This window comes from Equus asinus, chromosome 1 (genome assembly GCF_041296235.1).
Source record: "Equus asinus isolate D_3611 breed Donkey chromosome 1, EquAss-T2T_v2, whole genome shotgun sequence".
In the NCBI taxonomy this organism is placed as follows: Eukaryota; Metazoa; Chordata; class Mammalia; order Perissodactyla; family Equidae; genus Equus; species Equus asinus.
Window position 1 is genome coordinate 109,267,941 of NC_091790.1, and position 21,728 is coordinate 109,289,668.

Consider the following 21,728-nt stretch of genomic DNA (forward strand, 5'->3'; position numbering starts at 1 on the left):
GATTCTGCCATTTTGGTATTAGCTCAGTACCTAGATTGAGTTGCTTTTGTAAATGAGCTTTGCAAGCGTTCATACTCTCACTTTAGTATAAATAAGCTCAGCTTTAGAGGTAAGGTCTGTATAACTGGGGTTTTTAGTAAGGTCTTTGATTAGCATAAAACTATAACACCAATATTTCTATTATCAGTGGCTTCCAATTGCCAGTAAGCCTGGAAAGATTGATTCTTTTGAACTCATCCTCATGGTCTATGTCAAGGAAAATACGAAGACTTGATTATTTTCCCTTCGGCCCTGCTAAAATATGAAAGTAATTGAGGGTCTGGTCTGACTGAAAGTAGAATGTAACTAGCAGAGTTATTGACCAGAGTGGAAAACAGTTTTTAAACATCCTACATGTATCAGTTAGCTCTTTCTGGGGCTGGCTGACCAACGATGGTCTCTCATATCTGGCAATTGGCTAGCTGTCAGCTGAGTCAATGGGTGACCAGGCCACGTATCTTTCATTGTCAAGTAGGTGGGCCTGGGTTTGTTTACATAGTGATGGTAGGATTCTGAGAGAGAAGAAATGTGCGAGATCTCTAAAGGGCTAAGCTCAGAGCTGGCAGACCATCACTTCCATCGTATTTTATGCCAAATCAAGTCACGAGGTCTGTCCAGATTCAAGGGGCGAGGGATATAGAGTCCACTTCTTGAGGGAGGAGCCACAGAGTCACGTTGCAACAGGTACAGATATAGAGAGGGGTGAAGAATTGCAGCCATTTTTGTAACCAATCTCAATGCTATGATTCTTGCATAAAATCTCTTCAACCGTGCTAATCAAACAGGACAGGACACTCCCAAGAAAGCAGATCAGTTCCTCCATGGACTCGTGAAGAGAGTCGTTGTCTTAGCCCGTCTTGGCTGCTATAACAGAATACCATAGACTGGATGGTTTATAAACAGCAGAAATTTATTTCTCACAGTTCTGGAGCCTGGAAGTCCAAGGTCATTGTGCCAGCAGATCTGGTGTCTGGCGAGAGCCCGCTTCCTAGTTCTTGGATGGCATCTTTTCCGTGTGTCCTCACAAGATGGAAGAGGCCAAGGGGCTCTCTTGGGTCTCTTATGTGGGCACTAATCTCAGTCATGAGGGCTCTGCCTTCATGACCTAATCATCTCCTAAAAGCCCCATCTCCTAAGACCATCACCTTGGGGGTTAGGATGTCAACATTTGAATTTTGGAGGAATGCTAACATTTAGTCGATGGCAGTAGTGCGGTTGTGATTTCTCTGTTGAGAATCAGGGATTATAGCTTTAGTTCTCAGGTTCTCAACCTAAATGACCATAATCATTTGGTAACTGAGTTTCTAACTTAATCTCTTTTCACCCCAAGCTACACCAGCCAGGAGATGACAGTCAAGGGATCTGAGTACCAGTGGAAGTGGTAATTAAAGTAACTTTTGCCTCTGAACCTCACTATTCATTCAACTAGAACTGATAAAATTCTAGGCTCTTTGCTAGGGGGTAAGGATGCGAATTGAGCAAGACTCAGACTCAGTCCAATCCATCATGGAGCCACAGTCTAGTCAGAGAAAAATGGAAACAACCTAGAGTAATGTGTGGTGGGTACAGATAACAGAGGCACACTGTAGGGACGAAAATGACCCAGGAGGTTTCTCTCTGGGGGCAAATCAGGGATGACATTCCCAGTGCCCCCACCCTGTGCTTGCCTTTCTAACAGTCCTCGTGGCCCCCAGTAATTTCCTCAGTCTAGACTACATTCTGTTTCTGCATTCCTATTGAGACTAAGCCATCAGTCTCCTCTGTCTGGGCCACTCTTGGAGTCCTGTGGCTGCTCACCACAGATAGTGGACAGCCCTCTCTGATCAGAATTATTTACAAGACTCCCACCAGGACAGGCTTGTCTTTGGAGTGTCTTACAGTGGCCCTGATGTCTTAAGTCTTTTTTTTAGGCTCTCAGTACTTTCAAATTCCTCTCTCTCTCGGGAAATGGCGAGTGGGGGCGCTGCAGGAGGGTGGCAGACTTTGGGCAGACGCTAAACAATGCCACTCATCAAAATAACTCTTCTTAACAAGCGCTTGGTGACCCAGGATGAAGGCAGACATCAGCCTTAGGCTGAGATCTTTTCACAGCTGGTAGTGTCCTTTGTCATTCTGTTTTTCAAGAGTTCTTCTTGGCCCAACAGTCCTCTCCAAATTCTTTGTCCCCATCTCTTCCTCTCCAAATTCTGTGTCCCCATCTTTTCCAGAAAGCCCCCAGACTCTTGTGCCAATGCAACCCGTGCCTATGCCATACTTCCTGGTGGGAATGCACCTCCTGAGGTCGCCTTTTTGGGGCCCTCACTGCACTTCTTACGCAGTTAGATTTTTATGTAATTGCAACTTGCAAAACACAGTCTCTTTGTTTGAGCCAGAAACTGTCCCCTTCCTAATGAATAGCCCCAGCTGAATGTCCTTTGCCCATAGTGGATCTGCCTGGAGCTGGTGTCCTCAGATTCTACAAACTCAGTTTGAAGCCAGTAGCATGGAGATTCCGAGAACTGGTAATGCAATTTTCTCTCATGTACAAAGCTTTTCCAGAGAGTGTTTAAAAAAAAAAAAGTGAGACATTTTTCTTGTTTCGAAAGCATTTATCATATGGACCATGGCTTCCCACCCAAGCTGTCTGTTTGATACTTGATAATGAAGCATCATTGTAGTGTTGCTTTTCTGCTACATAAATACAGACAACTGGACCTGGTGACCTACTGGAAAATAGGCAAGGAAGCCCTAAACCAAATGAAAATCAGACATGTGACACTTATTCCCCTCCTGGCTGACAGGTCGCAAAATGTAGGAGTTAGATATCAGCACTTGTCGGCATGGGCAAACGTTTCCTCCTCTTGTCTGCCAGAGAAAAGGACTGGGAAGGAGCACAAAGACCTGAGAAGCAGGGCAAAGGGGGATGGCCGATTGTCTAGGCTGAGTTACTTTGGAGCTTTAGAGAGCTTGTCTAGGCTGGAAAGGCAGGAGCTGGAGAGGGCAATTTTCTAGAGCAGTGCTCTGAAACTTGAATGTGTACACAGATCACCTGATTTTGATTCAGTAGGTCTGGGTCGAGTTTTGAAATTCTGCATTTCTAAAAAGCTCCCGGGTGATGCTGCCGCTGCTGGTCTTGGCACCACACTTTGCATAATAAGATTCTAGACCGTGACCTGTCTCCCTTTCTGCCACCGTTTCCCTGGAGAAGAGTCTGGCTGAATGGCAGGCCAGTGAGTTGGTATTAGAGCGCTTACTTGTGAAACACCTACTCTGTGTCAGAACCTGTTCCAGGGGCTCTCTGTGCACCATCTTGTTTAATTCTGGTTGCAGCCTTATGAGACAGGCAACGTTATCCCTATTTGAGAGGTGAGGAAATTGCAGCGCAGGAGTTTTTGGTTGCCCATCTGCCAAGTTCCAGTGTGAATAAAGGATGGCAGTATTTACAATACTGGGCATGGTGCCATGAATGTAACAAGCACTTAATCAATATGTTGACTTGATCCAATGGCTGATCAGGCTCATATTTTTCCAAGGTGAAATAAATTTTCCCAAACCTGTTCGAGCCTACCTCTGTTTAGATACCTGATCTTAGGAATTGGTTCAACCAATACACTACTCCTGCTAGAGCAAAAAATCAAAGAAGAGCCTTCTGGACTGTCCAAACTTCCAAGGGATTTTCCTTGGGATCCGTCCCCCAAAAGAGAAAGTCTCTGAAGTCTGGAATGATTAGTAGGGTTGCAACATATAGCTGTACAATGTACAACCTATGCAGACGTACATGTTATGTTGGTCCTGGTGATAAGGAACGATGATAACTTCACATCCACAAATGCCAAACTCAACTCGTTTCTGGTGCTCTTCATTCCTTGTGTGGGTCCAATTATCAATCATTTCTTTCATGGGTCATGCCTTTGGTGTTGTATCTAAAAAGTCACTTTTCATACCCAAGATCATCTAGGTTTTCTCCTATGTTATTTTCTAGAAGTTTTATAGTCTTGCATTTTACGTTTAGGTCTGCAATCCATTTTGAGTTATTTTTTGTGAAGAGTTTAAGGTCTGTGTCTAGATTCATTGTTTTGCTTGTGGATGTCCAGTTGTTCTAGCACCATTTGTTGAAAAGACTGTCTTTGCTCCTTTTTATTGCCTCTGCTCCTTTGTAGAAAATCAGTTGACTATATTTATATGGCTCTGTTTCTGGGTTCTCTATCCTGTTCCATTGATCTATTTGTCTATTCTTTCCCCAATACCATACTGTCTTGATTACTGTAGCTTTATAGTAAGTCTTAAAGTCAGGTAGTTTCAGTACTCCAACTTTGTTCTTCTGCTTCAATATCATGTTGGCTGTTCTGGGTATTTCGCCTCTCCATATAAACTAGAATCAGCTTGTTGATATCCATAAAATAACTTGCTGGGATTTTGATTGAGATTGCATTGAATTTATAGATCAAGTTGGGAAGAACTGACATCTTGACAATATTGAGTCTTCCTATCCATGAAGATGTAATATCTATTTGTTTAATTCTTCTTTGATTTTTGTTCAGAATTTTATAGCTTTACTAATATAGATCTTGTACATGTTTTGTTAGATTTATACCTAAGTCTTTCATTTTTGGGGGTGCTAATGTATTGTAATGGTAATGTATTATAATGTAATGGTATTCTAATGGTAATGTATTATAAGGTAATGGTAGTGTAATGTAATGGTATTGTGTTTTTAATGTCAAATTCCACTTGTTCATTGCTGGTATATAGGAAAGTGATTGACTTTTGTATATTAATCTTATATCTTGCAACCTTGCTATAATTGCTTATTAGTTCCAGCAGTTTGTTTTTATTTTAATCAATTCTTTCAGATTTTCCAAATAGGTAACTGTGTCATCTGAAACAAAGGCAGTTTTATTTCTTACTTCCCAATCTGTGTATCTTTCATTTCCTTTTTTTATTGTATTAGCTAGAACTTCAGTACAATGTTGAAAAGGAGTGGTGAGAGGAAACATCCTTGCCTTGTGCCCCATCTTAGTGGGAAAACTTCAAGTCTCTCACCATTCAGTGTAGTGTCAGCTGCAGGTTTTTTGCACATATTCTTTATCAGGTAGAGGAAGTTCCCCTGTATTCCTAGTTTGCTGAGAATTTTTATCATTAATGGGTTTTGAATGTTGTCAAATGCTTTTTCTATGTCTATTGATGTGATCATGTGACTGTTCTTCTTTAGCCTGTTGATGGGAAGGATTACATTAATTGATTTTCAAATACTGCACCAGGCTTACATACCTGGGATAAATCCTACTGATATTTATTTTTAGTTTTTTTCCTTTCTGTATCTTCAAAGTCATTACTCTTTCTTCTGCACGTAACAGCACCTCTCTCTCTGTCTTATTTCATTTAGCATAACACCCTCAAGGTCAATCCATGGCTCTTAAGCTTTTTTAGGCAAGACCAAAGCAGCATTTTGCCTAGAGTTAATAATTTCCCATTACCGAGGCAAGACTTTTTGAGTACTTTAAAGTCTACCCACGGCCCCATGAACTTTGAGATTCTCCATTCTGGTTTGTGGAAATAGGCACTATTTAAGCCTTGTGTGGGTCCCTCTAATCCTTTCAGCTGCTTCTTTCCCCAGTCTCTAGCAGGTTCCTCACATACGTGTGCATAGTCCACTGAATTCTCAAGGAGGACCCTCTGCAAACCTCCAGAGTTCTCTCTCACACAGAATTCTCCTCTCCAGTACTCCCTCCTGCAAACTCGACCTGCCTTGGTCTCCCCAGACTCAGCTCTGTCTTCTCACTAAGGGAGTCTACTAGGCTCTGTCTGGGTTTCCTCTCCTTGTGCCATGGCCTGTAAACTCAAGGCAGTAAATGGGGGCAGTCATAGGGCTCATCTTATTTTCCCCCATCTCTTTAGGTCACTGTCCTTAGTTGTCTCATGTCCATGTCTTGGAAACGATTGTTTTATGTATTTTGTCCACTTTTTTACTTGTTTGAAGTGGGAGGGTAAATCTGGCCCATGGTGCTCCATGTTGTTCAGAGGCCTAAGTTCCTGGAATAGCATTTTTTCCCCCAAGCAACTGACAACACAATGCAAAATAATGGAAAACAACTGCCAAGTGAAATCACTAATCGTGCAAAAAATGCCCTGACAAAAGTGATCTTAGGGGAACTGCTCAAAGAATACACAAATCTATGGATAACATTTGCTAGGCCAGAATAAAACACACTATGCTTATTTCCTGATGGCAGGATCACGTGAGTCAGATCACAGGAATGTATGTCAATGGCACCCTAAAACAATTGCCATTATACTGCACCAGTACTTATTACTTCTAGCAGACCCCAAGTCTAGCAGACTTCTAGTGTACTACCATGAGTTTTAGCTCCATAAATCAATTTTCCCAGGACCTGATAGTCTCTGGGTTAATCATACTACAGGTTTTATTTTCTTCTTAACTTTTGACCTCCTTTACCCATTTTTTCCACCCCTCACCTCTGGCAACCACCAATCTGTTCTCTGTATCTATGAGCTTGTTTGTTGTTTTTTTTATTTCTTTAAATTCCATGTATGAGAGGGATTATATGGTATTTGTCTTTCTCTGACTTATTTCACTTAGCATAATGCCCTCGAGGTCCGTTCATGTTGTTGCAAATGGCAAGATTTCATACGGCTGAATAATATTGCAGTGTGTGTGTGGGTATGTATATATCCATCAATGGATACTTAGGTTGTTTCCATGTCTTGGCTGTTGTAAATAATGCTGCAGTGAACATGTGGGTGCGTATATCTTTTCAAGTTGGTGTTCTCATTTTCTTCAGATAAATACCCAGAAGTAGAATTGCAGGATCATACGGTATTTCAATTTTTAATTTTTTGAGGAAGCTCCATAGTGTTTTCCACAGTGGCTGCACCAATTTGCATTCCCAGCAACAGTGCTTGCAGGTTGCCTTTTCTCCACATCCTCAACAACACTTACTTCTTATATTTCTGATAACAGCCATTCAAGAGGGGTGAGGTGATATCTCATCGTGGTTTTGATTTGCATTTCTCTCTTGCGAAATCACATGTACACAAACATACCAAAACAGTGACTTTCTTGTTTATGGCTACCTGGTTTGCACACCTGGCTTAGTCTCTTTGTATCTTGGTTTCCTGATGTGTTAAACGAAAGGGTCAGACAGCGTATTAGTCAGGGTTCTCCAGAGAAACACAACCAGTAGGATGTGTGGGTGTGCATACAAAATATATAAAAATTTGGGAAGACGCGTTATGAGGTATTGGCTCACATGACTATGGATGCTGAGAAGCCCACCAGTTGCCATCTGCAAGCTGGAGACCCAGGAAAGCTGGTGATGTAGTTCGAAGGCTTGAGAGCCAGAGAGCTGATGGTGTGGGTTCCAGTCTTCATCTACAGGCCTGAGAAGGAGCACTGAGGGCGGGAGAAGGTTGATGTTGCAGCTCACGCAGTCAAGCAGAGAGCAAATTCAACCTTCTTCACATTTTTGTTCTATTCAGGCCCTCGACAGATAGGACGATGCCCCCCACAGTGGGGAGGGCAATCTTCTTTACTCAGTCTACTGATTGAAATGCGAATCTCTCCAGAAACACCCTCTGTGAACACACTCAGAAATACTGTTTCATAAGATATCTAGGCATCCCGAGTCTTGGTTGAGTTGACATATAAAATTAACCATCAAAGACCAGAAGAAAGACTCATTGCCTTCTAGTTCTAAAAGTTTTTGAGTTCGGGAGATGATACTCTATACTCCTTAAAACATAGCTCAGCAACCCCTCTAACCTGAGCTGTCTCACGGTCAGTGTGGAGAACTCTTATGACCCTGCATCTCTTCCCTATAATTCCTTCTTTTCCCTTCGCCCATCTATTCAGTCATCTAACAAATATTTAGTGAGTACCTACTATGTGCCAGGCACTATTGTAGGCATTGGGGATCCAGCAACAAACAGACTGTCCAGGGGATTATGTTCTAGTGGATGCTTACTGAGCATTTATTGGAGGCTTACTGTGCCCTGTGCAAAGCATTTCACCCGTGTTATCTTTTTTTTTAAGTTTCCTTTTTTTTTTCCCCAAAGATTGGCACCTGAGCTAACATCTGTTGCCAATACTTTTTCTTCATCTCCCCAAAGCCGCCCAGCACATAGTTGTATAATCTAGCTGTAGGTCCTTCTGGCTGTGCTATGTGGGACGCCACCTCAACATGGCCTGATGAACGGTGCCATGTCTGTGCCCAGGATCCGAACCGGCGAAACCCTGGGCCGCTGAAATGGAGCACGAGAACTTAACCGTTCAGCCATGGGGCCAGCCTCTCACCTATGTTGTCATACTTCACAACAATCCTATGAAGTCAGAAAAATCGGTATACAGACGAGGAAAGTGAGGTCACAGACCACTAAGTGGTGAAGCAGGTGATGAACCCAGGCAGTCTGACTCCAGATCTCCTGCTTTTAATCTCTTTGCCAAAGATTCTGAAAGGTGGCCAACAGATACAACTCAGCTTGCAGCGGTATTTGGTTAGGCTCACACTGATGTTTTACAAAAAATCAAATTAGAATTTCCTGAACTCTGGTTTGCCACGCTCCCCACTATTTCCCTTTCTTTCATCCCCAGCCTGCTCCTTTCCTGTACCTGTCTGGGCCCTGAAGGCGTTTGGGTTTTGATTTCTGCACACTTCTCTCCTGCCTCCTCCTTGGAGTGATTCTGCACGTCTTCCTCATTTCTCAAGTCCATTAACTACACCTCGAGGAACCTCCTTATCACAAGCACACCCTTCACTTTGACTCCTTTTCTCCTTCCCGTTTCTCTTTAATTTCCTGTAAGATACCTCAGTTTCTCTCAAAATTTTCCCATTCTGTTTCTGGTGTTTTTGAGCCCTGTCTCCCTTGCCTATGATTGTAGCTGACATCCCCAACATTATTGGCACTGACTATAGTATCAAGAAGAAAGAAGGAAGTAAAAATGGACATAACACAAGCAGCTGATTCCCTAAGCGTCTAAAACCTTTGAAAAATCCAAACTATTTCTTCAGATCTCAAACAAAACTAAACAAATATGATTGAAGCTATGACTTTGTTAGCATTTCTTCTCTGTTCCAATGGTATTAAGAGAAATAAAAAGTTTTGTTTTCACCATAGTATCTCTGGGCTTGCCTGGAAAGCAAACCAGTGTTTATAACATTTTTTTGAAAAAAAAAAAAAAAATACATTTCAAATTCCAAACAATTGATTGACCAGTGTGGGTTTGAAACAATCCATTTGTAAATGCCAAGTACTTCAGAATTTGCACCTTCTCTCTGACAGAACTATGAATTCCCTGATGCCTTCCACTCGGTGTTCTGAAATCTCTGTGGAAAAAACAAATAAAGATATCCCAGTTAGAAATTGCTATTTTTACTTACCGCCCCCTCCTCCACCCCAGCATTCCTGTAACGGGAGCCTCACAGACATGGCTGTGCCAAATCTGAGCCATTCTGGCCAAACTCAAAGCACTGTACTTTTCACGTTAGGTTAAGCAAGATAACACGAGAGCAATTTCTCAGGCTGCCAGCATTTAAAAAAAACATTTAAAGTGGCCACCAACTGTATGTGGCTAGTCTACTCTGAGGTGTGCCATGCGTTGAATACACGCAAGGTTACAAAGACTTCATACCAAAAAAGAAAAAAGAATGTAAAATGTCTCCTAATTTTACATTGATTACATGTTGAAATGATTTTTTTATATCGGGTTAAATAAAAACATTATTGGAGCTGGCCCGGTGGCACAGCGGTTAAGTTCACATGTTCTGCTTCGGTGGCCCAGGCTTCGCCAGTTCGGATCCCAGGTGTGGACCTACACATCACTTGGCAAGCCATGCTGTGGTGGGCGTCCCCCATAGAAAGTAGAGGAAGATGGGCATGGATGTGAGCTCAGGGCCAGTCTTCCTCAGCAAAAAGAGGAGGATTGGCAGCAGATGTTAGCTCAGGGCTAATCTTCCTCAAAAATAAAATAAAAATAAAAGCATTACTAAAATAGAAAAAATCGAACACGATGAGCAGGTATTTGTAGCTGAAGAGCAATGAAGATGAAGACATAGTGTGTAGAATTTTGAACCTTGACAAAGGAGATGAGCAGTTCCTTCGGTTTGTTATACAGTAAAACAGTAAAATACTGGGGAGGAGGAATTTAGCACTGAGCAAAATGCTTTAAATTGAACCAAAGGAATACACATTTACTGAGTTCCTCTTTTGTGCTCTCGGTGCTGGCAAAGCCATGAGAAGCACTGAGAAGGTGTGTTCACAGCACGCTCCCCTTTCAGGAGGTAAGAGTCAGCACCCTTTTCTGGGGTACTGCTTATAAAGAGTACCTCGTGTGGCTAGACCGTATTTTGAGGTATTAAGTTTTTCCTCTATTTTCTCCTCCCTTCATGCAAGCTGACCGTCTCTTGCGTGCTTCTTGCCTCACGAGGTGGGAGCAGGCTGAAAGGCAGAAGTCATCCACAGTCCTTCTGGCTTTTGTCTCCCGCAAGTGATTCCTCGGGGTCTGGGAAGAGTTAAGAGGGAGAACAGGCCTTGCTGATAGAAACGGGATATCTTGAAGGAGCCAAGTTGAGTTTGGAGTTTCACTCCCATCCTGGGAAAAGATGGCTCCTTCCAGCTTAGGAGGAGAGGAAAGAGGACTGTGCGTCCAGGCATGGCAGAGACCAGGCGGTGGGGAGTACTGGGGGGCAGCAGGACCCCAGAGGAGTGGTGCATGGTGCATCCAGGCAGAAGGGCCAGGCAGCCTAGTCAAAGAATTCTGTGCCTCAAGTGTGGGACACAAGCAGCAGAGACCCACCAGACCACGGCCCCACGTGGACCTGGACAGTAGATGCCTCAGTGGTCACCTGGACATTCCAATCTAGACAGGTCAGCACTTTGTAGGATCCCAGAACTATGGCACATCACGGAGGTAAGGGAAGGAACCCAATGGTAACATTTCCCAACAGTCAGTGGAATGTAGGTTTCAGCCAGAAATTAATTCAAATCAGAAACAATAAAGACAGCTAGGTCCACTTTACAGTCTGGGTTTACAGATGGCAGATTGACGCCCTACTGCAATGATGATGAAAAATGTTTGGGGCTATGAACTCCTCTTCTCTCCTCCGGATTTTCTCCTGGGAGACTCCCTTCTCAGTATATAAACCTGTAGGGGCACAAGGGAAGAAGATTAGATTGTCCTTTCTTTTGAGGCTGTGAGTTGCATCTCTAGGAACTTGCAATTCACCTTTCTTCACGATTTCCCCTCGGCAGGAAATCTGGTGACCAGTCTGGGCTGGAGAGTTGCATCCTGAAGCGATGAGGCCCATTGAACTAGAACCCAACTAATTTTACTGCCTGGGAAATTTTTCCCAACAATGAAGGGATATATTTTTTTTATAAGATAAGATTTTACAATTTGGAAAATCAAGATCATTGAAAAAATGTCTTTATCAGGCAAGGCTCTTATCTAGGAAGACAATCAAGCCCCACCCCAGCACAGCTGATCTCTCTCCCTAAGGTAAAAACTCTCTTCCAGTGGGAAAATGTCAAGTTGGTGCCTTGAACTGAGTTGGGGAACATGCTTACCCACTTTTCCCAGCACCTATTGTATTTTGTGTTCTGCTTTTCTCTCTCAACCTTCCTTCCTTGTTCTAAGTCCAGTGGAGAAAAAAGTTAAAACATTGCTCATTTTTGGATACATACTACTATTTTTTCTACTATGAAGGAGGAAAAGCAATAATTGACACTTGCAGCATCAATATCCACGCCTTGGAATGTGTCAGGGAATAGTGGGGATTGAAAAGCAGAGGGGCAGACAATGGGAGAATTTTCACTCTTTGGCTGTTTATAGAACAGCAAACAGAATTTGTTAAAATAATATATTGGCCACTTATTAGTTGCCTTTAACAAATGTAATGTCTCTGGTGCACAGAGAACCTAGATCTGGTCACTGGCCTTTTCTGTCACTGCATCCATATACCAAGTTCAGGGACCAGGGTCTGAGTCCTCATTCTTCCTAGAGGAAGAATGGAGCAGGTACTTGTGAATGTTTACAGACTGCTGCCACCCAGTGTGGCCAGAGAGGATGCTGGGGACTATGATCCCAACCACCAGGGCAGCAATAGCCACTGCAGCATCAAAACCCAAATTATATGATGGTGATAGGGTTCTAGTCAGTAATAGAACCATGACACCCTAGAAGAACTCCACAGAGACAGCCTAGTGTAACCCCTTATTTTACGGGCAAGGCAAGGGGGAGTAAATGAAGTCAACCAATAGGTCCACAGTCCAGTCACTGGTTATTGGAAGAGTTAAGGGCCACAGTCTTCTCCCGATACCCAACCCTATGTTCTTGGTGCCCAATTAGTAACTTCAGTGATGGCTATGGCTCATCCAGGAGTCACAAATGTAGCAGAAATAAGCAAAGCAAGCCTCTTGGTGAACAATCAGAAGTAGTGGGCCTGACTTGGAGATGCCTGCCCTGCCTAAGGCATTCACATTTACCTCCTGTATTCGTTTCCTATTGTTGCTGTGACAAATTACTACCAACCTAGTGACTTAACACAATGGCTTTATTCTCTCACCCTTCTGAAGGTCAGACGTCTGCATAGGTCTCATAGGGGTAAAATCAAGGCGTTGGCAGGGCTGTGTTTCTCCTGGAGCCTCTGGGGGACAATTTGTTTTCAGCTTCTAGATGCTACCTGCAGCCACCTGCTCATGGCCTCCTTCCTCCATCTTCAAAGCCAGCAACGGCCCGTGGAGTCTTTCTCATGATGCCATCTCTCTGGTTCTGGCTCTCTCTTCCTCTTCCACTTTCCAAGGATCCTTGTGATCACATCGGGCCCACCCAAGTAATCCAGGGTAATCTTGCTATTTAAAAATTAACTCAATCACATCTGCACACGCCTCTTTGCCGTGTCAGGTATAGTATTACAGGTTCTGGGGATCAGCACGTAGAACGTCTTTGGGAGGCCATTATTCTGCCTGCTACATCCTTTATAAAAGTGGCCAACTAAATACTTTGCAGGGTAGATGGAGCCCATGGGCTGCCAGTTTGCGATCCTCCATTATTCCTGTGCTAAGCGTCATGAAGGCACATAGGAAATAGGATAAAGTCTTTAACTTGGAAAATGGTCAGGCTGGAGGAGGGGGACTAACACGCAAAGCAATGGGGCACCACGTGCCAGAAAGAGTATAGGGAAGCGTCACCTGGCACCGGGGCTGCAGTGCTGCCAATGGCACTCCATGGCCTCCTAGATGCCCACAAGTCCTAGATCTCAATTTTAGATGGGAAAGAAACCCACAGTACGAGTCACTCATCTCATCTGAGAGGAGACGGAAGCCTTCCCAGGGGAAATGACAGATTGAGTTAGTGGGTGAACTGGGATTAGGGTTCTGGTATCCTGATGCCTCAGCTCCGTTCTCCTGCCACCCTACAGGCTGTTCTCTACCAGCGCTCTGGCCTGACATTCAGGGCCCTTCGTTCTCTGACTCCACTGTATCATCCACTGCCACCTTCTCCTGTGACGCGAGGTGACCTTGCTCTCATCACATTGCTCTCATCACATTGCTCTCCTTACATTGCTCTCCTTGTTGCCCTAAGAATGCACACACTTGTTCATTCACCCGTGTTTATCATTCATTCATTCCTCATCCGTTGAATGCCTACCGTTGCCAGGCCCGGACCAGGCTCTGCGAACACACGGGCAGTTAGAACCCAATCCCCTCCTTGATGGGTTTCTAGTCCAGTCCAGCAGTCCCTGCCCTTGTTGTGCCATGGCACAAATGGTGGAGGATTGTTCACTCCTTGTTTGGCCTGCTGGCTATAATCCCAGGCACACCCTCTCCTTCCTTCCCCTCTTAAGAGAGAAGACCAGAAGGCCAGTGGGTGAGAACACCATTATGAGAGAGAACTTTTCTAAGTCACAGAAAATTATCTTTAAGATACATTATTGGCAAACTTCCATATAAGTAGTAGATGACATGGGTCATGCTAATGTGCCTCACAGGTAGGAACCTGTAATTTAGTGGCTCATGTGGCCCTGCTTGCCTGTATGCCCTTTTTTTTTTTTTTTTAAAGATTTTATTTTTTTCCTTTTTCTCCCCAAAGCCCCTCGGCACATAGTTGTACATTCTTCGTTGTGGGTCCTTCTAGTTGTGGTATGTGGGACGCTGCCTCAGCGTGGTCTGATGAGCAGTGCCATGTCCGCGCCCAGGATTCGAACTGACGAAACACTGGTCCGCCTGCAGCGGAGCGCGAGAACTTAACCACTCGGCCACGGGGCCAGCCCCAACCTGTATGCCCTTTTTTATTTAAGTGAACACTGGAGCTTCGACTAGTCCTCATTTTCGAAAAGAGAAGAAAAGCAACTCAGTGATAAGGAACCCCGCACCCTTTTGAGGAGAGAACTTGCCATCCGATCTTTCACCTTCAAGTCTTTGAGTCAATACCATAAAAGTATAAAGGAGCCGGGAGTATCAGCCTTAAGAAGGGAGTGCTGGAAAGAAAGTAACAGGAGTCACCTGTCTGAGGGGAGAGATTTACTCCATTGGTTCCAAGGAAATCGTGTCATCCAGAGGAAGCTGCAAAAGGTGGATTCACACTGGCGTGACTCAGTCCCCAAAGCGATGTGCTCAAAATAGCACTGGGTGAGGAAACCCTTGTTGGCCAGGGACGGAACCCCAGCACAAAGGAGCTCATCAGGACGAGAAAGGGGGGAACGTAACAATGCCTGAAGAAGCCAGGGGTAGAGTGACTTCAGTCACTGCTGGATTACCCTGCCCCCCCACCTGCTCTTGCGGTGGAGAAGTGAGCCGCTGGTGTCCCAGTTATAGCTATAGCTCAGCATTAGCCACCCCTTGGATGAGAGCAGTGTCATTCACAGTGGCTCTAGCACACCCCAGGGATTGACTTTCACGGACCCCAACTCTGTGACCTGGGAGAATGGCGCTGATTCCTGAGAAGGAGTCACAGGCTGCCCCTAAAATGGGGGTTGGGGAGTACAAGGCAGGAGCTCCGGGCCCAAACCTCGTAGCCTGAGAGTGAGGCGCCCTCCCCTCCAGAGACAATCAGGCTGCCTAACTGAAGGGGGAACGGGTGACAGGTTACAAGAGCAGACGCTCTCCGTGTCTCCAAGCCAGGTCAAAATAAATGGCGCCCTCCACTTGTTTTCCCTGTCCCACACGGGGGCCATACAGAAGGCTTCACCAATGCTTCTTGAAGTTCCCTCTTATCCTACCCACTTCCACCCTCTCACATACCACAGCCTCCCTCAACACCGGGCTCCCCATGTAAAGACTCCCCCTCCTCCTCTCCTGCCTTTCCACCTGATTCTCTTACACAAAACCCGGAGAACCAGTCTGATGGGTAGGACTGTGGAGGGCACAGGGCAAGTCTGTGTGTGTGAGGTGGGGGTGGGGGAGCTGAGAACACTGGCTACTTGATTGCTTCATCCTATCACAGCAGGAAAATGCGAATTCTCCCAAGTTGGAAGGTCTCCCTTGCAATACCCTGAGTTCCCAGTCCTGGAGGACAGGCTGTGCTCCCAGGACATTGGGAACTGGAGGTTTACAAACCGCCTCTGTGCCCTGCTGCCACATCCAAGCTTTCCACAAGCCCACTGCAAACGTCTTGAAGAGGACATCTCTCTCCTCACCTGCTCTCAGAGGTATTGCTAAGAATTTAAATCTAGCTGTATCTGCATTATGGTCTGGCACATCTGGGACTCAATCTTCAAGAGCTGGATTTGATAGACAGTCGAGTAGCAAATGAACGACCAACCGTGACAGAGGGGAAAAAAGAGAAAAAGCAAAAACCAAACAAAAACCGATAACAAGCAAGTGAAAAGACCCAGCCAGCCTCTTGAAATGACTGGAAGTAAAAATCATTTGGAAGCAGCCACCCAGAAGGAAAACTAAAGCCCTTTTGATCTTCCATTTCTGAGATAAACGATGCATTCAATACAAGTGATTCCAAAACCAAAGTTATAATTTTTGGAAGACATCCCCCAGTGTTTAATGAGGCACTGATCTCCTGGCCAGTTTGTCTTAGAAGGTACACCAGGAAGCTCTATTTTATTAAAGTTGAAAGAGCTATGGGAGTTTTATTGAGATTTTTACTGTGGGTTTAGGGGCCAAGGTGTAGGAAGTGGTGCCAAGAAACATGAAGCTGGGCTTACCATAAGCGGGCTTGGACCGTGAGGGTTCCTCCAAGTGTCTGCGGACAGCGCTACCCCCCAGGTCCCAGGCCTGGCAGGAGGAGTGGAAGGATTTGGCCCAGCCCTCACACTTTGACTTCCCCTAGGGTGAGGCACCATGGCCTGGGGTGGAGAAGCCTGGGGAGTCAGTCGGGGTTAATTTGGGCCGAGCTGCTGGTGGTCACTTTGCACTGGGAGGGGACCCCTCTGCTGTCATTATTTTAAGCAGTTGACAACCAGGCCCCTGCAAATTTACTGCAGGGCTTTCATTAGCGCCCTGGGACAGTTTTATGAGACTTTATGGCTCTAACTGACCCTTATCACTTAGGGACAGACGCTGTGCCCTGGGGTTATGGGGATCCGGTCACTCTGCTATCATTTGAATGCGCCCTCTAATCACCAATTCAAAGAAGTGTTTGAAGCATTTAAATTCCTGCCAGTAATTCAGCTGCTGCTTAACGCAGGCAATTATTGCATCACTTCACACATTCGGACAGAACACTCAGCCCTGGTGGTTATTGCATCAGCTCTGGAGCAACCTGCTCTTCCAATTAAACTCATTGCCCTGGAACACGCGAGAACTGCCAATCACGCTTGAAAGCACCCCTTCACCAGCTACTTCACAATGAGCTGGCCGCAGGAAAGGACTTCCCAAAAGTTAATCAGCCCCACCTCAGGGCAAAAGGGTCTTTAAATAGACTGTCCAGGGTCTGCCGGGAACAGCCCTATTAGGTATGTGTGTGTCCCCAGGGAAACCCTTCTCAGGCTCTATTCCAGGAATAATAGTCCTGCTCCCTAGATGCAGTTGGTTTTTGTCCTAGGACACTATGAATGACGAAACTAGTGGGTTTACTGTTTTTTCCCCTTTATCTGTTTTTGTGAAACCAGTAACACATGCTTGTTAAAGGAAAAATCGGAATATACAGCCCAGCAAAATGAAAAGTAAATAAGTCACCTAAATGGTCACCACCCCAAAGCTACCTACCATGGCTAAGATGTCAGGGACCCTTCCAGTCTTTCGTGTTTCCTCTCTGAATTGGCTGCTAGAAAGACCCAGAGACAAATCCCGATATGAATGAGAATTTAATATATAACAACAGAGAAAAGATGTAATAGATAACAGACAGTACTGCCCAGCTCTCCACTTGGAAGAAGATGAACTTGAACTCCCACCTTATACTATATGGCAAAATCCATTTCAAACAGGTTAAATATTTAGATGTAAAAAATACAGCAATGAAGGGACTGTTTAAAAATCTGGTAGGCTACGTGTCCATTCTAGGATTGGGAGAGCATTTAAAACCAAGACCAGGAGGTATGAAGGAAAATATATTTGATTTTTAAAATGATAAAGTCAATAGGTCAATAATAAGGACACATTTGTAGATTTGTAACACAAGTGACAAAGTTTATACATACAATACAAATTCTTAAATTTGATGAGAAAAAGACAAAATGACAGCAAAGTGCTCAAAGGATACAAATGAACAATTCAATGAGGAATAAATTCAAATGGCCAACAAGCCAATAAACATTTGAGATGTTTAAATTCACTAGTTGTCAGAGAAAGTCAAATTAAAGCGAACAATAAAACACCAGTTCACAGTTAGACTGGCAGAAAGAGCCATAATACCACATGCTGGTGGAGAGAGAAGGGAGGGACAGAGCCAAATAAAAAAAAGTAAGACACAATGTTCACTTAAAATAAAATCGATGCATATCATCATATTTATGCCTTGTATGAAATTATATGTATGTGTTATGGATTGTTTTCCCCCAAAGAAGATATGCTGACATCCTAACCCCCAGTACAGAATGTGACCCTTTTGGAAATAGGGTCTTAGGTAATCAGATCAGAATGAGATCATTAGAGTGAGCCAATATGACTGGTGTCCTTATGAGAAGAGGAAATCTTGACAGAGTCAGACACACGTAGAGGGAAGATGATATAAGACACAGAGAGAATGCCATGTGAAGGCGGGGAATTGGAGTGATGCGTCCACAAGCCAAGGAATGCCAAAGATTGCTGGCAAACCATCGGAAGCTAGGAAGAGGCAAGCAAGGATTCCCCTACAGTTTTCAGAGGGAGCATGGCCCTGTTAATACCTTGATTTCACACTTCTAGCCTCTGGAACTGTGAGACAAGAAATTTCTTGTTTTAAGCCTCCAGTTTGTGACAGTTTGTTACAGCAGCCCTAGAAAGTGAATACAATCTGTATATGCATAAAAAAATACAACAGCAGATTTTAAAAATCCTTATCTAAGACAAAATTCTATAAATTCAGAGCCATAGTTATGTCTCAATCCCGCTGGGTAGGTTTGCCATATTTATTTTAGTCCTATTTTGCCCTTTATTTATACAAACATCTTGATATCCATCTTAAACTATTTTTGAGATGTGGAGCTGTAGGGTTATCCAGATCCTGTAGACTTGGGGCTGATGGATCCTCGGGCCACACACAATAAAGGAAACTGACCAAGGTGAGAGGAGGTGGAGATGCAGGATGAAGAGCCCACACAGCAGTGGATCCTCAGAAAGAGACGCAAGACTATCAAACCACTCAGAAATGGAGAAAAAGTCCAGCTCCGCTTCACCTTCAGCCTGGTCATATTAATTTCTGTGAGAGTTATGCTTCTGAGAAATCCTCTCTTTATAAGCTAATTTCAGTGGATGTCTGATTCTTGTAATCAAACTTAAGGAAAGAACTGCACGAAGTGCATGGTTGCCAAAGGAAAAATTGTTGCATGGTGAATTCTGAATTAAGGTGTTTAATTGTGTAGCCAGAGGATTGAGTCCCTCTCGTCTTCCCTTAACTAGAACAACACTACCACGCACAGTTGCGTAAAGGGTCCCACATATCATAACAGAAAATTCTGATATATTTTTTGATGCAAAGATATTTAAAAGAGAGAAAAGTGGTAAATAAGAACTTAAATGTAAACTTATTTTCTGGCCTGAAATTAGGCAGAACCTACATACGAGAGATGAAATCAATGAGTAAAGTGACCTCCTGAAGAAGTTGGTAACTGAAAAGATGTAAGAATTAAGGGAGCAGAGACCAAACTGCATGAGCCAGTAGATCTCAGTAGAAGACCGATGTCCATGGAATTTGGAGAAGATCAGAAGATAGAATGTGGCAGTGTGGCTTCAGCAGTGAGCTGAGGGAGAAGCCCTGACTCTTCAGGACACTGAGGTGTTTGTTGGAATGTGGCCGTAGTGGAAACGAAGGCAACAGTCTGTCTGACAAGACTTGAGGGCACTCATCATTAACACATCAAGACAACCGTTCTTGCTTAGACTTGATGCTTATTCAACATCCTTCGGATTGTAAACCACATCTCCAAATAGACTGCTCTGTGGGGAGAAAACTCTGAGTGTTGACCAGCTCTCATAGGCATCCTGCCCACTGGGCCCTTGTGTTTTCTCTGAAGAGAAATAAATGATGGCCCACTGTGTGTCAGACTCTGGTGAATTAGTCCCCTCAGTCCACTCACGTGGGCAAGGTGACAACACAGAGTGTCTGGCCTGCTGTCTCGCTAGATAACCGCACCAGTGCATCCTTATTTTATCTGACTGTATCCGCTAGCAGATGAGTGATTGGGGTTTAAGTACCAGAAGGAAGACTTTGTTAACTCTGTAGGGTTATCTTGATGCAAAATCCAGATGGTGGCGGTGGCGGTGCTGCTGGGGGGATGTGGAGAGTCATGCGCTCTGATGGTGACTAACTGTGGGAACCCTATTAGGGAAAGGAGGCAAAACTCTACCTAAATTCTGGCCATCAATCTCAGTACTGTGTACGCAGAAACATGGCAAATGACAAGTACAGCTTTCATTGTATGATTTTTGAGTTTCCAGGCAATGCAAAACTATGACGTGGGTTACCAAACAAAACTTTTAATTGTGGCCTTTAGCTAAAATGGGATGGGTCAAGAAGGCCAACAAAATAAAATGTATTTTTTTCCTCTAGACTAACACCCTCCCTACTGGCTAAGAATCAGATTTATACCCTAGATTGTAAGAAGTTTCCCTAAATAGATAATACCTAAATGTCCTGAGCCATACCCACTGCTGGGAAATCAAAAGCGTGGATTAAACCTTAATTAACTAATTAGTTCATTCATGTACCAGAAGCAATGATCACTTACTACACGCCATGCTGGGTGTGACATGCTTGGCACACACATCCAACTCTTCTCAGCCCCACAGCTCTTGATCCCATTCAACACCCAACGCCAAGCTGCTCTTGGACACTACCCACTCTGGCTCTCTGTGCCTGGGCCTCCCTAGTCCACTGTGTGAGTTACAGTGATGCCACCCCAAAGGGAGGTCCCGACCTTCCTATACCAGCTTTCTCCTTTTTACACCAGAATCTTGCTTTGTGCGTTGGAGAAGTCATTAAGCCAGACTCTCCTCTTTCTCGAAATTTCTCTAAGCCCAAAGTGAACTGTGTACTTCCTAACTCTCAGCTCTCTGTCCACTTCTCCCAGGTGAGTTTCTTGCGTCTCCTTAAGGATCGCAGGGCAACAACTACAGCCCTTTTGGTCCAAGTATGATGGATCCCATTACAAGCCCCCTATGTCTTCCTCGAAGGACCTGGAGGAAGGTGGGTTTAAAAGCTCTTGTGAAAATGGTCTGGCAAGTGTTCACATTAGATACAAACTGTAATCTTAATTAAATAAATAGTAAAAAGAGGGGACTAGTTGCCCCCAGCATCTGCAAAGGCTTCATCTCGGTGTCAGGTCCCTGTAGGCCTAGTGTTTGTGTTCCTGGGAGACGCTGTGCTCACTGTGTTGACATTTAAGAAAGAGAGTGATGTAATTTACTTGCAATAGGTTCCAAGCTCACCAGCACACAAGCATTCTGCTACTCTGGTCCGAAGCCAGGGTTTTGATGTAATACAAAAAGATGAAAGAGAGAAAGTGCCTTAATGCTCCCAGTATAATAGATTTTCAGGTTCAGTTGCTTATTCTCAGCTTTCTGAGATTTATCTGGAGAGGTTGTGTGCTTGCTGACTTCACTCACATTTTCGTTTTGTTTAAATTCAATTAATTTATGGTTAAGCCTTTGAAAGAGAATGTTTAAAATAGACACAGCAAGTATGACTGTCGGGAATAATGCTGGCTTACGCTTTATTATGAAGAAAGGAAATGCGAGCTCTCTAAAGATGGAGCAGAACCAGCACGAGACATCCATTTTCCTTTTTTCCAAGTGCTGGTGCCATTCTAGAGGGAAAATAATGGCGCTGCTGCCCTGACTGGGGACTACCCTGGGGTCCTCTGCACTGGTTTAGACCAGGTAGGACCTGGGTATAGAGAAGCCACAACAGCATGGAGAAATGTGTCAGGACACTTGGTAAATAGTGTAGGACCCAAAGAGCTGAAAGGACGGGTTAGGCCCTCCCCAGCTGGTACACAACCTGCTCTTGGGAAAAGTGCTGCCTGGTGGAGGAGGCGGGCACGCCCCTTTTCCCCCAGGCTCCCTCATAGCTTCAGTTGGAATGACCCAGGCTAGACTGA

At 44.3% G+C, this 21,728-nt stretch overlaps 1 long non-coding RNA gene across 1 annotated transcript; it reads right to left on the bottom strand.

The window, feature by feature from the left end:
• Positions 1-6,218: 6,218 nt before the first annotated feature.
• Positions 6,219-12,830, bottom strand: LOC139041058 (uncharacterized). Its single transcript, XR_011495622.1, has 3 exons — positions 12,600-12,830; positions 10,362-11,179; positions 6,219-9,362 (listed from the first exon to the last, which is right to left on the bottom strand). It is a non-coding gene; the product is annotated as an uncharacterized lncRNA (long non-coding RNA).
• Between the last annotated feature and the right edge of the window lie 8,898 nt (positions 12,831-21,728).